The following is an 18,615-nucleotide window of genomic DNA, read 5'->3' as shown; positions in this document are numbered from 1 at the left end:
AGAAGAATATTTTACGACATGTGAAAACCATATGTAACTCAAATTTCAGTGTCCACAAATAAAGTGTTACTGGGACACAGTCACCATCATTCATTTATGGTTGCCTATGGCTGCTTTTGTGCTACAAAGACAGAGCTGAGTTGTTGTGGCAGAGACTATATGACAATCAAAACCTAAAATATTTCTATCTGGCCCTTTGTAGAAAAAGTTTGTTGATCCTTGACGTCGACTATCATTTTGTTCAATTCAGATGAAATATTGTTCAATGAATACATCAATTTAAAACTATCTGCACAGCAAATTGAGGTAACTCCATAAACACCAAATTATTTCTGCCTGATTAGTTGTCCTCACGGTGATACCATCCCCTGAATGCTTCATGTTCAGCAAACTCTATGAGTCGCCCACCCAGATCCCTCAGACCTTACTATTTCAGTGTCCTCTGTTTGACGTTCAATGGCTGGTATCTGCATCTCTGTATCCAAGGCTTTGTGTCAGAACTGGGAAAGGCTGCTCTGCCTACTCATGTGTATCAGGCTGAAAATGCCAGGCGATTAACACCTCCCCAGCCCCAGCAGCCCTCGACAAATGACTTACAGGATTTGCTGTATAAATACCCCAGTTCTATTGACTACAGAGTGGGCTAATTCTGAGCTGTGGTGTTTTTCTTTTTCTTTTTTTTTTTTTAACACCATTTCTCAAGAGTTTCTCTCTGCGATTAAGCACCAGTTGCCCACTATAACAGCTAGCTTAATAATACGCTTTTCTTTTCTGGCTGCCTTTTCTTCCCAGTATTAGTTCTCCATTTCCCTGCCAGCACCTCTATCCACCCCTGAATAAACTACTTGCACTGAAATCCTTGTCTCAGGATCCACTTTGAGAATCCAAACTAAGACATCACACAATTAGACAACATTTAGCTTCTAATATTGGCTTCCTAGACAACCTTAAAATATCATTCTCAGACAACAAGGCACCTCAGTTTCAATATTATTGTTACAATTCTGAGCTGTCAGCACCACTTAGCAATGGAGGTTGAGCGAACGTGAGAGGTAGAGACCGTGACATGAGTCAAAGAAAAGCTTGAAACACAACATTAGAAGAACTAGTGTCTTCCATGTATCTGTACTCTTTAGCTAGATGTAATGTCCTAAGCACTCCCTAGTTCTACCAAATTTTCCTAATATATTTCTAAGCCTCTATGAGGTCACCATTTTTCACATTAGGATGTTGAGATTGAGGAAGGTCAACTCAAATTACCAGCATGTTGTACATTTTCATCAAAAACAGACCAGAGGAAAGGGGCTGAAAAATAGTTATGGTTTACGTTTAATACTAAAGAATTTTGAACCGTATAAATGTAAGTTGTTAAACTGGCTGTCAGAAAATGAAACAAGTGACGGAAATCAGCATACTGTGGAGTTACACAGACTCAAATTTAAAATTTGAGACTCTCCACTTACAAGCTGTATACTTTTGGGTTAAGTGGTTTAACCTTTTAAAGACTCAATTATGCATCTATAAAACAAGAGGTAGTGATTCATCTCACAGATGAAAAGGTCAGACGAAATAATGGGCACTCAATAAATAGTAGCTTTTATAATTTTTTAATTTCCATTTTTCCATTTTTTATTTTTTATTATACATAATAGTCATACAAATTTATGGAGCATATGTGATATTTTGATATAAGCATATAATGTGACTTTTTATCATTTTTATTTTCCTAGGAGTTTATTTTTAAATAAGACACTGTGTTGGATGAAGATTCTGGCATTTCCCACAGTTATTCCACTCCGATATGGAAAAGGAGCTGATCTACTAGCACAAATGCTAGCTCATATTCAGGATAAAAGGTCCTGTCCCAGAGTTTACAAAGCTACACTATTATTTTGGTCACTCATTAGAGAATATAATTTAAACTCTCTGATATTCATCCTTTGTTGAAAGCACAATGAAAACAAATGATGTAAAGGGAAGATAATCGTATTTATACCTTTGGAATTGGGAAAAACTTGAATTCCTCTAGGTGATGTCAATACTCCTTTCTGGTAAGAATAGCCATGCCCTTTCTCACATTTTCCTCTTTGCTTTGATCTTAGACTTCTAGGGATTTAGACTCACATTTCCATATACATATTTGTGCATTTAGAATAAAATATTCTATTATGTGTATTCTATTTTTATATATAAATATTTTTTCCTCAAATCAAGTTTTTATACTTTCTGTTTTGTCCTTGTTATTTCTGTAATTTCTTAAAAAGCGACTTCATTTTCATTGTTTATCTGTTCATTTGGGTTTTTTGTGAAAATGTGGTTAAGAAATAAAGTCAATAACTTAAAAAGAAATGGAAATTAACCGTGTATATATGTTTTTAGGGTAGATTAAATGCAGTGAAGCTTGGCATCAGAGGGAAAGATTTTTGCAGGCTCATTTGAACCATGACTCTACTGAGCTGGAGCCTTCTTTCCTCATAATTCTGGTTGCTTCTGGTGTGTCATTTATTCTTCTAAATGTTTCATTTGATATTTTTTTATCATAAAAAGAACTAAAAACATGATGCCATTCTTCTTTTTTCATTCCCTCAACAGATATTTATTGAGAATTTATCCAGAGCTGAAGATACAGCAGTCATCAAAGCACAGAAATTCTTGACTCTCGAGGACCTTACTCTCTCGTAAGAGAAGAAGAAAATAAATAAGCCCTGTTGTCTCTGTTCTGTCACCTATAAAGAACCACAGTATGCTGGAGATTTAACCCTACTTGACCTCAGTTTCTTAAAATGACAGGAAGTGATCAAATAGAGGCAAAGAGATCTGTTGGGAAGTTTTGAGGTTTTAAGTGCTATGTAAGAAATAGAGGCAGAGTAAAGGTATAGTAAGTAACGAAGGGGATTGTTATTTATGACAGAGTGGTCAAAGATGTCTTTGAGAAGGTGGCATATAAGCGAAGACCTGAGTGGAAATGAAGGAGCGTGCCATTCAGTTTATCTGGGGAAGACTGTGCAGCAGAAGGGACTGCAGGAGCACAGGCCTTGAGGTAGGAATATACTTGGAATGTTCAAGAAATAGCAAAGAGGTCAGTATGGATGAAAGGCGACAGGTAAAGCTGGGGCATTCAGAGCTGAGCTCAAAAAGATAGGCAAGGAGCAAGATCACATAGATCAAAAAAGCCTTTGGTTTTATCCTGATTAAGATTGGAAGCCATTGCAAGGAGGGGAGAATAAATTTAGGAATGACACTATAGTTTTAAGATATTCTTTTGACAACTATAGAGTTACAAGCATAGACACAAAGAGACCAGTAAGGAAGTTGTTGCCATAATCCAGGCAAGAGTTTAGATTATTGAGACTTGGACCGGGGATGTGGTAAATCATCAGTGGTCAAAGTGTGAACATATTTTGAAGGTAAAGTCAACAAGAACTGCTGAATGGGTTGAATGTGGGAGAAAGAAAATGAAGAATTTTCTCACAGACTAGTTTCTGGTAATGAAGCAGAGTGCTACTTCATGAGCTGGGCACCATAAGGTAGGTTCATATCCTGATATGAACTCTGGCTCTGCATCTTCGTGTCAACATATCTGGTGAGTCAGCATAGTGGGCAGTAAATGTCTTTCTAGAAGCCATTTCTACAGCTAGCAATAACTTAGCTATATATGGAAGTGACTGTGAATGTAACCCAAACTAAATATATTCTCAACTCAATTTCCCTTTAGCTGGATCTCAAAATTGCCCATGGCCACTCCAGCAACACTCAACTCAAGAGAAAGTGTGACGGAGTAAAAGTTGAAGTAGAATGAGCCAGCTGTTTTTAACTGCCTGCAGTTAAAATACCTAATTTGTGCAAATTTTACAAAACTGAAGGGTCATAGAAATGCATTGCTAGGGCTTTCCCAAGAGCCTTAGAATGAGCTTTTGTAAGTGCAGGCCCCTGCTTCTTAAAGCCAATTAGCTTCACAATCTTTTCATCTCTGTATGTAGTTTTGGAAGTAGGAGTAGAAATCAGTCTAGGAGATGGACTGAATGAACTGTCAATGCAGAAGGAGAGCTAAGAGAGAAGAGTAGCTTATAAGCCAAATGAAGATCTTAACGATGAGACTGGTCAGATGAGGACTAAGAACTAAGCAATGTATTTGGCAACATGGAGGTCGTAGTGAACTTAAGATGACTTATTGGAGAGCAAGAGTGAATTGAATGAATGTGTTCAATCAAGAGAGACAAGTAAGCACAATCCTCTTGACACTGTCTTTTCACTTACTGCGCAGATCCAAATCTTTGTGAGTTATATGAGGAGTTATTATACCAAGGTTTCTTCCTGTAAAGAAATAATCCATCTTCCATTCAGTCCACCTCTTATATCACACTTCAGGTCCTACATAATTTTCACATTTTCCCAACTACATCCATCTCCTTGGCACATTAAAATGAGTGTCATACCAAATACCCATCAATGATAAACTGGATAAAGAAAATGTGGCACATGTACACCATAGAATATTATGCAGCCATAAAAAAGAATGAATGTCTTTTGCAAGGACATGGGTAAAGCTGGAAGCCATCATTCTCAGCAAACTAACACAGGAACAGAAAACCAAACACCGCATGTTCTCACTCATAAGTGAGAGTTGAGCCATGAGAACACATGGACCTAGGGAGGGGAACATCACACACCAGGGCCTGTCAGGGGGTGGGGGGCAAGGAGAGGGAGGGCATTAGGACAAATACCTAATGCGTGCAGGGTTTGAAACCTAGATGACCGGTTGATGCATGCAGCAAACCATCATGGTACAGGTATACCTATGTAAGAAACCTGCACATTCTGCACATGTATCCCAGAACTTAAAGTAAAATAAAAAAAATTTAAAAAGAGTGTTGTATTGCTTTATCCTGTGAAATGTAGTGAACTTGACATTTGGAAAATCAAACAGGCATTTATCAGAAATATGGGAATTTCTTTGTTGATATCCATGGTAAGACACTGGTATGAAAACTGTAGAATGATGAGGAGACCCTTGTCTGTAGCACATGCCAGTGAGATTAAATCTTGGCACTTAACATATCATGGGAATCCAAGGAGAAGTCCAGTATTATGAAACATAGAAGACGGAGACTCCAGAATAACATGTAAAACACTACTTGTTGAGTAGAGTTATGAACTAAAAATAGCATTGCTACCCTATTGGGATTGAGGTGAAAAGAATGAAAAGTAGAGTTTTCAATTCGAATCGTAATAAATTCCCTACCCATGCCGATAATACCAGACCTAACAACTGCCGCCAAAAGCACAGCAATGATGTAGTGTGGGTTCAGGATGTAGGGATGTCAGGAAGGCAGGTTAAAACCTAAGGCAGAAGAACAAAACAAGATGCGATCCACTGTGATTCTGAGGAAGGGAAAGCCAGTGAAAACATTCCCCTTTTGCCTTTATTCTAAAGGATGTGCCTTAGAGTGATTTATAAAACGAAGTTTAGCTCCTTCTCAATTTTGTGAACATCTCTGTTGCTCTAAGGGCAGCTATTTCTAGACATTGCCAAGCTTGGATGGAGGTATATGTTTGGAAATGGCATATGGGCAGAATAGTACAGTGGGGAAGAGGTCCACATTCAGGGTCAGAATATTTGGATCACATCCTGATATTATGAGCCTTATAATATTTTTATTTGTATAAACTTAAGAAGTACAAGTATACTTCATGTTACATGAATATATTGTGTAGTGGTAAAGTCTAAGCTTTTGGTGTAGCTGTCACCTGAACAGTGTACATTGTACCCATTAAGTAATTTCTCATCCTTCATTCACCCCCACCGTTACCCTCCCACCCTTCTGAATCTCCAATGTTGATTATCTCACATTCTATGTCCATGCATACACATTATGTATCTCTCAATTATAAGGGAGAACATGAAGTATTTAACTTTTTGTTTCTGATTCGTTTCCCTTAATATAATGGCTTCCAGTTCCATCCATGTTGCTGCAAAAGACATGATTTCACTCCTTTTCGTATCTGGTTAGTATTTCATGGTATGTGTGTATATGCATATATATTTATGTATACACACCACAGTTTCTTTATCTAAGCATCCAGTCAGGTCATTCCCTTATCTAAAACCTTTCAGGTCTTAAAAATTGTGAGAAAAATGGGGCTCATACTTCTCATGGCACACAAGGTCCCCTATGAATGTATCCTTCCTCTTTCACCAGTCTTGTCTCTCTCTACCCTCCACCCAGTTCCTAAGAACTGCTTGACATTTCCTCTTGAACCGTGTTCTTCCAGAGGAGACATGGTTCCCTTCTTTTCCCACCAAACTCATGTATACTTATTCTCAACGTTCAGTTCAGCTGTCACCCCCTTCAAAAATCCTTCACTGGATCCAGTTGGACTGAGGCCCTTTCCCTGCTGTTTCCATAGCACATCATATTAGGATGAAAAACATCTGTGACCCTATGAGGGCATAGCCTGTGTTTTTGTTGTCTGTAAATCCCGAGGTCTATCACAGGAACAATAGTCACTCCTGAAAAAAGTCTATCAGACCAAAGAATTATAAATTGATGGAAACAGTACTTGCCTAATATCTAACTGATTACTGGCAAGGAAAAGTTGGATATTAACATAGTACATGTGAGAGTGTACGGAGGAAGGAACATTTACTTAACCCTTAATGTGTTTGTTTATGCATTCATTCCCAAAATATTTATTGAATATTAACCATGTGCGTGCAGCACTGGAGATAAAACAGAGAATATCATTGACCAAGTCCTTCTCTTCATAAAGTCTTACAAGAGGAACATATATCTGCCCATATGCCATTTCCAAACATATACCTCCAGCCAAGCTTGGCAATGTCCAGAAATAGTGGCCTTTAGAGCAATAGCGATGTTCACAAAATTGAGAAGGAGCTAAACTTCGTTTTATAAATCACCCGAAGGCACATCCTCCAGAATAAAGACCAATAAATATATATCCCATGAAGTGAAGAAGTAGTATAAAGAGAAACAGAGCACTGTGAGCAAATGGAGATTGATGAGCATTACTATTTGAAATACAGTACCCCGTAGGACCTGTTTGATGAGGTGGTGATTAACCTAAGCGAAGTAGGAAAGCAGGCCATTTGATCCTCTTTCTGACAGGGTTCTAGACAAAGAGAGTACATCAAGTCTGAAGGCCTGGAGACAGGACCATGTTTGGCATGTTCAACGAACAGCAAGAAGCCTGGTGTGGATCGAGGGCACTAAGTGAAGGAAAGTCTGATAGGAAATGAAAGAGAAGTGGTAGTGAGGAGACCAGATGATATAAGGCCTTGAAAACCACGGACAGGACTTGGCTGTTGTTTTAAATGAGGTGAAAGTCAGTGGTAGAAAAGATGAGGGAGCAGACATGATCTGACTTACAGTTTAGTAAGCTTCCTCAGATAAGCTGGACTATACAGGAAGCAAGGGTAGATGCTAGCGCTCAGAGGATCATAGCATGGACTGGGGAGACAGCAGTCACATTTTGCATTTAGTGTGAAGACAGGGCAAACAGGATTTGTCAAATACTTGAATGTATGAGAGAGAAAAATGAGTTAAAGTTGTCTCTGGGATTTTGAATCCCCAAAAGATTGGAGTTGAATTTATGAGATGTGAGGGGCTACAGAAAGGACAGGTTGGGGCAGGGGGTGGGTAGGTAATCAGAAGTCTGGTTAATTAATGTCATAGCATGGTTATATGCTAATGGAGGTTATGCTGTACTAAGCAAAAAAAATCATGTAGGAGAGTGGCAAATTGCTAAAATGATGCCTGTGAGATGACAGGAGGGAATGGAATCTAGCATTGGCCTTAGATAAGAGCACAAACAGTATCAGATATTACACTGGAGGCTTAGGCCCTGTGGAACACTGCCCTGTGAAATGGAGCACAAGGCTCTTACAGGCACAACTTCATTAACTAGGTTTATGAATATTCTAGCTGTTGTATTCTTTGAGGGCTAAATATATTTTCCAGTTGAATTAGTTCAATGAATTAAAATGTCTAAAGAGCCGTAGCAATGACATGGTGCATATTGGATTTGTGCTCCCTGGAGTCATCCTCAGGCATAGAACTGCAAAGTTAAAGATCATTTGGCCTTTGCAAGATTATATCCATTTCCACGGTCTCTCTTGATCCTCAAATTCTAGGTAAAATAGGCATCATAATCATGTTATAAATGAATTAAAAAAACAGAGCCCCCAAATACTAAAGCGTTTACCCAAAATCACATCGTTTGTTAGTGATAGAATTAGGACTGGAACCTGGGTTTTCTGTCCTACACCCCAGGGTTTATCCTAATAATTGGGATCACAGTCATAATATGCACCTGCCTCCTTGACCTTGTCCCTGACTCAGAAGAGACTTACATAGTTCCAAAGGGGCATTACCCTGGCCATTTGGTCTCTGAGTTCACTGATTTTTCCTACTTTCTTTTCTTCATCATTCTCATCCTTGGAGTAATAGAAAAGGCTTGTAACCTTCATAGGAAAGCGATTAACTACAGGGATAAAGAACTGGACTCCCATCAGGATGCACAAGAAAAGCTACGTCTCTCCTCCTCAGGTAAGAAAGCTAACCTGTTGCCATGGTTCTTTCTGACATCCTGGTTTAATGTTCCTCATCTGCACACAGGGGACTTAAAGGATATTGATCCTTCAGGCACTTTAGATGAGCAGAGACACTTCCACATGTTTGTTTATGGGTTACATTGCAGACTCTGCCTTTCTTTTCTTCCTCTCCCTCCTCTTCTGTTTTCCAAATGCCTTTAAAAAAGCTCACAGAATTCATACTGTCGAAAGTGGCAAAAACAAACAGAAGGGACAAAAGGATGAAGGGAAGATAATAAGGATTGGATGATTCTGAAGTGGGATTAAATAAAAAGGCCAAAGCCCTACACATCTTCTGGAGGTAGATGTATTCTTGGCTCTGTGCTTCTCAACAGCCAAAGCAAAGGGGGAAACATGACCAATAAGGTATCCGTGAGTGTCCACAGAATTATCACAAATTAGTTGCCCAGAAATGTAGCTTTTTGTGGTACTAACACGAAAGAGAAATTTGTCCCATAGGCCATTAAAAGAGGACTTGGGAAATAGAATAGATGAAGTCCTCATAAAATCTTCACAGTGAGTCCTGCAGTGTTTCCCAAGGCTAGAGACTAGAGATTAGACTCTTCTAAGAGGAGAAGAGGGAAGGGGAGGGGGAGGAGTCCAATAGCATAAGGCTTTAGTTCAGTAATAGTAACTCAAGGAAGAGACATTGCAAATCGATCCAGGTGAAAAGCTTTCTGTTAGTCTGACTTGATACATTTCTCGAACACTTTAATCTCAGGACTACTTTGCATTTTTTAAAATTATCAAGGACTCCAAAGAACCTTCGTTCATGTGGAGTGTATCTACCAATATTTGCTTGATTCGAAATTTAAATGACAACTTTGAGAAATAAGTATTTGAAAAATTCATTTAAAAATAATAAATCCATTACATGTCAATATAGGAACATATTTTTCAAAACAAAACATTTAGTGAAAAAGTGACATTGTTTTATATTTTGGCAAATCTCCTTAATGCCTGGCTTAATAGAAGACAGCGGGGTTCTCATATTTCCTTCTGCATTCTAATTCTTAAGGCATGTTTTGGTTGAAGTATATGAAGAAAATCCAGCGTCACACAGATACGTCACTGAAAAAGGGAAGAGTATTTTAGGAGCCTTTTCTGATAACTGTGAGTATTCCCTGATTCTACGACAAAATTTGACAAGTGGCTATTTCTTAAAGGTTAGTTGCAATGTGGAATCCTCAGGTATATTGACAAACTTTTCATGTGCTGTTACACTTCATTGCTCTATCTTGCACTTTTAATAGATCTTTTACCCATGCGTGATTTTGTAGTATCATTCATTTGTCACGTGGAAAATATTGATTCACTGAATTGAGATCTTCTAAATGTTGATATATTTTATTATATCAAAGAATCACATTTATTAATATTGCCGCCTATCTCATTAGAAAGCCCTTAGGTATTTGGAAGCTGTCAAGCTCGCAGTACCAGATACAAGTTTTCCAAATTTCCAATTTTCAGTTGAAAGCTAAAATTTTATCTTTAGTAACAAATATGATAGTTATTTTCCTTGAAGTGACAGGTTCTTTTTGTTCATTTTGAAGAAAATGACTGTCGAATACACAAATCTGAATAACCACAGTTTGATTGTTAGTTGTTCTTCAAGTAAAAATGGTGTTTGAAGGAAAAAGGAAGAGACTAGTTCAGCTTATAAGTCAGTTACACAAGTGCTTCTCCTGGAGACGACTGTGTTTCAGTGTGCAGTGGAATTGTTTTATTTGTGCTTTCCATTACATCACACATTCTGTGAATTCAAAGGTTGAGATTCAATAAAATTAATAATTTTTACCTTAGCATCAAGGACGTTCTTAACTAAAATATACTCTTTGCTTTTATCTTGCTGGTTGTTTCTTTTTGTTTGTTTTTTTTTTTGAAAGAGAAAAAAGAAAGAAAGAAAAAGAAAGAAAAGAAGAAAGAAAGAGAGAGAGAAAGAAAAAAGAATGAAAGAGAGAAAGAAAGAGGAAGAGAAAAAAGGAAAGAGAACGGGAATCTTGCTCTATTGCCCAGCCTAGAATGCAGTCTCAAAATAAGTATTAAAAACCTCTTTTATGCCAATGATTGTGCTTAACAATGGAGACAGGAAGGAATAAGGGAAGAAAATAACAAACAAGCAGCCAACCAATATTTCATTTAAACCTGTGAAATGCTATGCAATTGCTGAGGAGTGATTTACTTCCAATTATGTGGTCACTTTTAGAATAGGTGTGATATGATACTGAGAAGAATGTATGTTTTGTGGATTTGGGGTGGAGAGTTCTGTAAATGTTTATTAAATTTACCTGTTCCAGGTCTGAGTTCAAGTCCTGGATATCCTTGTTAATTTTCTGTCTGGTTGATCTGTCTAATATTGACAATGTGGTGTTAAAGTCTCCCACTATTATTGTGTGGGAGTCTAAGTCTCTTTGTAAGTCATTAAGAACTTGCCTTATGTATCTGGGTGCTCCTGTATTGGGTGCGTGTATATTTAGGATCGTTAGCTCTTCTTGTTGCATTGATCCTTTTACCATTATGTAATGTCCTTCTTTGTCTCTTTTGGTCTTTGTTGCTTTAAAGTCTATTTTATCAGAGATGAGAATTGCAACTCCTGCTTTTTTTTTTTTTTTGCTCTCCATTTGGTTGATAAATCTTCCTCCATCCCTTTGTTTTGAGTCTTTGTGTATCCTTGCATATGAGATGGGTCTGGATGCAGCATACCGATGGGTTTTGGCTTTTTATCCAATTTGCCTGTCTCTGTCTTTTGATTGGGGCATTTAGTCCATTTAAATTTAGGATTAATATTGATATATGTGAGTTTAATACTGCCATTTAATGCTAGCTGGCTGTTTTGCCCATTAATTGATGTAGATTCTTCCTTATGGTGATGCTCTTTACCTTTTGGTATGTTTTTGGAATGGCTGATACTGGTTGTTCCTTTCTATGTGTAGTGCTTCTTTCAGAAGCTCTTGTAAAGCAGGCCTGGTGGTGATGAAATCTCTGAGTACTTGCTTGTTCACAAAAAATTCCATTTTTCCTTCACTTATGAAGCTTAGTTTGGCTGGATATGAAATTCTGGGTTGAAAGTTCTTTTCTTTAAGGATATTGAATATTGGCACCCACTCTCTTCTGGCTTGTAGGGTTTCTGCTGAGAGATCTGCTGTAAGTCTGATGGGCTTCCCTTTGTGGGTAACCTGACCTTTCTCTCTGGCTGCCCTTAGTATTTTCTCCTTCATTTCAACCCTGGCGAATCTGACGATTATGTGCCTTGGGGTTGCTCTTCTAGAGGAATATCTTTGTGGTGTTCTCTGTATTTCCTGGACTTGAATATTGGCCTGCCTTGCTAGGTTGGGGAAGTTTTCCTGGATAATATCCTGAAGAATATTTTCCAGCTTGGATTTGTTCTCTTTGTCACATTCAGGTACACCTATCAAACATAGATTAGGTCTTTTCACATAGTCCCATATTTCTTGGAGACTTTGCTCATTCCTTTTTACCCTTTTTTCTCTGATCTTGTCTTCTTGTTTTATTTCATTGAGTTGGTCTTCGACCTCGGATATCCTTTCTTCTGTTTGATCAATTCGACTGTTAAAACTTGTGCATACTTCGTGAAGTTCGCGTATTGTGTTTTTCAGCTCAATTAATTCACTTATATTCCTCTCTAAATCGTCTATTCTCATTAGCATGTCGTCCAACCTTTTTTCAAGGTTCTTAGTTTCTTTGCATTGGGTTAGAACATGTTCTTTTAGCTCACAGAAGTTTCTTATTATCCACCTTCTGAAGCCTGATTCTGTCAATTCATCACACTCATTCTCCATCAGGCCTTGTTCCCTTGCTGATGAGGAGCTGCGATCCCCTGTAGGAGGAGAGGCATTCTGATTTCAGGTGTTTTCAGCCTTTTTGCACTGGTTTCTTCCCATCTTTGTGGATTTATCCACCTGTCGTCTTTGTAATTGCTGACTTTCAGATTGGGTCTCTGAGTGGACGTCCAGCTTGTTGGTGATGAAGTTTTCTCTGTTTCTTAGTTTTCCTTTGGTGGACGCCCCTCCCTCACAGAGCTGGACCTTCCGGGGTTCAGCTGTGCTTGCTGTGAAACTCTCAATCCTCAGCATTTTCAGTTGCTGTTTTTTTGTGGGGGAGGGACCAGCTGAGCCTGATCACTTGGCTCCCTGTCTCAGAGCTTTTTTTTTGTTGTTGAACGGTCAATTCTCTCCTAGGTGTTCCAGTCGCCTATTGAAAGGGTGCTGGAATCTGTGTAATTTCCCTTGCGGCGACCCACTGCACCGGCTGAAACAGCAGCGTTGAGATTCGTGGTGCTTTCTTGCCTGGGAATCTCCTGGTCTGGCTCCCTGTTTCAGTCCCCTTTTCAATCAGCTGAATGTGTGACTCTGCCTTCCTGGAGCTCCAAACGCCAACTAAAAGGGCACCCAGTCCCGTATACTCCGCACTGAGAACCGCTGCGCCGGAGTGCCAGCAAAACAGTCGCGCCGGCCAAAAGAATCACGCTGGCAACCCGTGGGGCTCCTCCGCTGGGAATCTCCTGGTCCGTGGGCAACAAAAATTTGTCTGGGAGTGTGGCATCCACTCACTCTCTGCGCTTTCACTGGGAGCTGCAATCCTGAGCTGCTGCTAATTGGCCATCTTGGATCTCTCTCTCCTTTTGTTTGGTTTTCTCTTTTACTGTGAGGAAATGGCAGTGAAGAAGATGATGACTACTGGTATAGGTGGTGTCACTGCCTTGATTCATGTCAGGGTGCCAGCCATCTACCATTGTATTTGTACCATCAGAGTGTAAAAAGCAACGTTAATAATCTTAGTATTCATTAGTATAATTATAGGTTCATATACAAAAGCATACCTTGTTTTATTGCACTTTACTGTGCTTTGCAGATATTGTATTTTTTTATAGAGTGAAGGTTTGTGGCAACCCTTCATTGAGCAAGTCTATTGGTGCCATTTTTCCAATAGCATGTGCTCACTTTGTGTCTCTGAGTCACATTTTGGTAATTTTCACAATATTTCAAAATTTTTCATTGTTATTATAGTTGTTATAGTGATCTGTGATCAGTGAGTTTTTATGTTACTATTGTAATTGTTTTGGGGTGCCACAAACTGCACCCTTAGAAGACAGCAAACTTAATAAATGTCGCATGTGCTCTGACTGCTGCACTGACTGGCTGTTTCTCCATCTCTCTCCCTCTCTTTGTGTCCCTATTCCCTGAGATACAACAGTATTGAAATTAGGCCAATTAATAACCCTATAATGGCCTCTAAGTGTTCAGTTGAAAGAAATAGTTATGCACCTCTTACTTTAAATCAAAAGCTAGATGTGATTAAACTTGATGAGGAAGGCAAGCTGAAAGCCAAAATAGGTCAAAAACTAGGCCTCTTGTGTCATACAGTCAAGTTGTGAATACAAAAGAAAGGTTCTTGAGGGAAATGAAAAGTACTACTCCAGTCAACATATGAATGATAAAAAACAAAACAAACTTGTTGCTTATAAGGAGAAAGTTTGAGTGGTCTGGATAGAAGATCAAACCAGCCACAAAATTCCTTTTAGCCAAAGCCTAATCCAGAGCAAGGCCCTAACTCTATTCAATTCTGTGAAGGCTGAGAGAGGTAAGAAAGCTGCAGAAGAAAAGTTTGAAGTTAGCAAAGGTTGGTTCATGAGGTTTAACGAAATAAGTCATCTCCATAACATAAACGTGCAAGGTGAGGCAGCAACTGCTGATGGAGAAGCTGCAGCAAGTTATCCAGAAGATCTAGCTAAGATCATTGATGAAGGTGGCCATACTAAACAAGAGATTTTCAATGCAGACCAAACAACCTTCTATTGGAAGAAGATGCCATCTAGGATTTTCACACCTAGAGAGAAGTCAATGCTTGGCTTCAAAACTTCAAAGGACAGGGTGACTCTCTGATCAGGGCCTCATACAACTGGTGACTTTACAGTGAAGTCAATGCTCTTTTACCATTCAGAAAATCCTAGGACCCTTAATAATTATGCTAAATCTACTCTATCTGTGCTTTATAAATGAAATGAAGTCTAGATGACAGCACATCTGTTTACAGCATGGTTTACTGAATATTTTAAGCCCAGTGTTGGTACCTACTGTTCAGAAAAAAAAGATTACTTTCAAAATATTGCTGTTCATTAATGGTATACCTGGTTACCCAAGAGCTCTGATGGAGATATACAAGGAGATTCATGTTGTTTTTGTGTCTGCTAACACAACATCCATTCTGCAGCTCATTGATCAAGGAGTAATTTATATTTCAAGTATTATTTTCTAAGAAATACATTTTGTAAGGCTATCGCTGCCATACATATTAAATCTGCTGATGGATGTGGGCAAAGTAAATTGAAAATTTTCTGGAAAGGATTAACCATTTTAGATGCCATTAAGAACATTCATGATTCATGGGGAGAGGTCAAAATATCCACATTAACAGGAGTTTGGAAGAGGTTGATTTCAACCCTCATGGATACCTTCGAGAGGTTGAAGACTTCAGTGGAGAAAGTAATTGCTGATGTGGAAGTAGCACAAGAACCAGAATTAGAAGTGGAGCCTGAAGATATGACTGAACTGCTGCCATCTCATGATAAAATTTGAATGAATGAAGAGTTGCTTCTTGTGGATGAGCAAAGAAACTGGATTCTTCAGATGGAATGTGCTGCTGGTGAAGATGCTGTGAGTATTCTTGAAACGACAACAAAGAATTTAGACTATTCCACAAACTTAGTTGATAAAGCATGGGCAGGGTTGGAAAAGATTGATTCCAATTTCAAGAGAAGTTCTACTGCAGACAAAATGCTATCAAACAGCATTGCCTACTATAGAGAAATATTTTGTGAAAGGAGGTGTCAATCAGTGTGGCAAACTTTATTGCTGTCTTATTTTAAGAAATTGCCGGCCAGGCGCGGTGGCTCACGCCTGTAATCCCAGCACTTTGGGAGGCCGAGGCAGGTGGATCACGAGGTCAAGAGATCGAGACCATCCTGGTCAACGTGGTGAAACCCTGTCTCTACTAAAAAAACAAAAAATTAGCTGGGCACGGGGGCGCGTGCCTGTAATCCCAGCTACTCAGGAGGCTAAGGCAGGAGAATTGCCTGAACCCAGGAGGCGGAGGTTGCGGTGAGCCGAGATTGCGCCATTGCACTCCAGCCTGGGTAACAAGAGCGAAACTCCGTCTCAAAAAAAAAAAAAAAAGAAATTGCCACAATTCTCAAAAAACTGGGTATAGAGGGACCATACCTCTACATATACATAATAAAAGCCATATGTGATAGACTCATAGCTGGCATCATACTGAATGAGGAAAAAACAAAAGCCTTTTCCTGTAAGATATAGAACATGACAAAGATGCTCACTTTCACCACTGTTATTCACCATGGTACTGGAAGTCCTAGCTAGAGCAATCAGACAAGAGAAAGATACAAAGGGCATCCAAACTGGAAAGGAAGAAGTCGAATTATCCTTGTTTGCAGATGATATGACTTTAAATTTGGAAAAATCTAAAGGCTCTACAAGAAAACTATTAGAACTGATAAACAAATTCAGTAAAGTTGCATACAAGGTCAACATACGAAAACCAGCAGGATTTCTACATGCCAGCAGTGAACAATCTGAAGAGGAAATCAGGAAAGTAATCTCATTTACAATAGCCACACATAAAATTAAATACCTGGGAATTAACATAACCAAAGGAGTAAAAAGTCTTTATAATGAAAACTATAAAACATCAATAGAGGAAATTGAAGAGGACACCAAAAAATGGAAAAATATTCCACATTCATGGATTACAAGAATGCATATTGTTAAAATGCCCATACTACCCAAAGCAATCTATAAATTTGATGCAATCCCTGTTAAAATACCAATGCCATTCTTCACAGAAATAGAAAAAAAAATCCTAAAATTTATATGGAGCCACAAAAGGCTCAGAATAGACTAAGCTACCCTAAGTAGGAAGAACAAAACTGGAGAAATCACATTACCTGACTTCAAATTATATTACAGAGCTATAGTAACCAAAGTAGCATGGTACTGGCATAAAAACGGACACATAGACCAGAATACAGAATCTAGAAACAAACCCACACACTTACAGTGAACTCATTTTTTACAAAGGTACCAACAACATACACTAGGGAAAAGACAGTCTCTTCAATAAATGATGCTGGGAATACTGGATACCCATATGCAGAAAACTGAAATTAGACCTCTATCTTTCACCATATACAAAAATAAAATCAAGATAGATTAAAGATATAAATTTAAGACCTGAAATTGTGAAACTAATACTAGAAAACATTGGGAAAAATATCCATGACACTGGTCTGGGCAAAAATTTCTTGAGCAATACCCCACAAGCCCAGGCAACCAAAGCAAATGTAGACAAATGGGATCACATCAAGTTTAAAAGCTTCTCCATGGCAAAGGAAGCAGTCAACAAAGTGAAGAGACAATCCACAGAATGGGAGAAAATATTTGCAAACTATCCCTCTGACAAGGGATCAATAACCAGAATATATAAGGAGCTCTAACAACTCTATAGAAAAAAATCTAATAATTCTATCAAGAAGTGGGCTTAAGATTTCAACAGACATTTCTCAAAAGAAGACATACAAATGGGAAACAGGCATATGAAAAGGTGCTCAGCAACACTGCTCATCATAGAAATGCAAATCAAAACTGCAATGAGATATCATCTCAGTCCAGTTAAAATGGCTTATATCCAAAAGACAAGCAATAACAAATGATGATGAAGATGTGAAAAAAGGAACCCTTGTACACTGTTGGTGGAAATGTAAATTAGTACAATCACTATGGAGATCAGTTTGGAGGTTTCTCAAAAAACTAAAAATTGAGCTACCATATGATCCAGCAATCCCACTGCTGGATATATACCCAAAAGAAAGGAACTCAGTATATCGAAGAGATATCTGCACTCCTATGTTTGTTGCAGCACTGTTCACAACGGCTAAAATTTGAAAACAACCTAAATGTTCATCAACAGATCAATGGATAGATATTGGTACATGTACACAATGGAGTACTATACAGCCACAAAAAGAATGAGATCCAGTCATTTGCAACAGCGTGGAAGGAACTGGAGATCATTATGTTAAGGGAACTAAGCTAGGCACAGAAAGACAAACACACACTCACTTATTTGTGTGATCTAAAATTCAAAACAATTGAATTCATGGACATAGAGAGTAGAAGGATGGTTATTAGAGGCTGGGAATGGTAATGGGGGCTGATGTGTAGGGAGTATGTTTAAATGGTACAAAAAATAGTAAGAACGAATAAGACCTACTATTTGATAGCACAACAGGGTGACTATAGTCAATAATAACTTAACTGTACATTTTAAAATACCTTAAGAGTGTTATTGGTTTGTTTGTAACTCAAAGGATAAATACTTGAAGGGATGGATACCCTATTCTCCATGATGTAATTATTTAATATTGCATGTCTGTGTCAAAACATCTCATATACCCCACAAATATATACACTTACCAAATACCCACAAAAATTGAAAAACATATTTTTAAGAAATTGTCACAGCCACCCCAACCTTTAGCAACTGCCACCCTGATCATTCAGCAGTCATCAACATGGAAGAAAGACCTTCCACTGGTAAAAAGATTACAACTCACTGAGCGCTTAGATGATCATTAGCATTTTTAGTAATGAGGTATTTTTAAATTAAGGTGTATACTTTTTAAAGACATAATGCTATGGTACACTTACTGCAGTACAGTATGTATAAACATAACTTTTATATGCCCTAGAAAACCAAAATATTTATATGACTTGCCTTATTGCAATATTTGCTTTATTGCAGTGGTCTGGAATTGAACCCACAATATCTCCAAGGTCTGCCTACATTAGTATGTATTTAATATAATTGGTCTTTGTATTAATATGCAAACGGCATTGACACTTAAATGCTTTGAAAAGGTCTCTGCGGAGAACTCTTTGAGAATTCCTCATCTTGGGGAAAGGATGGGC

General features: G+C 38.3%; 1 pseudogene; it reads left to right on the top strand.

The window, feature by feature from the left end:
- Positions 1-13,856: 13,856 nt before the first annotated feature.
- On the top strand, positions 13,857-18,282 carry LOC135269920 (tigger transposable element-derived protein 1-like; annotated as a pseudogene).
- The last annotated feature ends 333 nt before the right edge of the window (positions 18,283-18,615 follow it).

Source organism: Aotus nancymaae, unplaced genomic scaffold, assembly GCF_030222135.1.
Source record: "Aotus nancymaae isolate 86718 unplaced genomic scaffold, 86718_ANA_hifiasm-v0.15.2.pri h1tg000058l, whole genome shotgun sequence".
Lineage (NCBI taxonomy): Eukaryota > Metazoa > Chordata > Mammalia > Primates > Aotidae > Aotus > Aotus nancymaae.
This window is presented reverse-complemented; position numbering and strand designations above follow the sequence as displayed.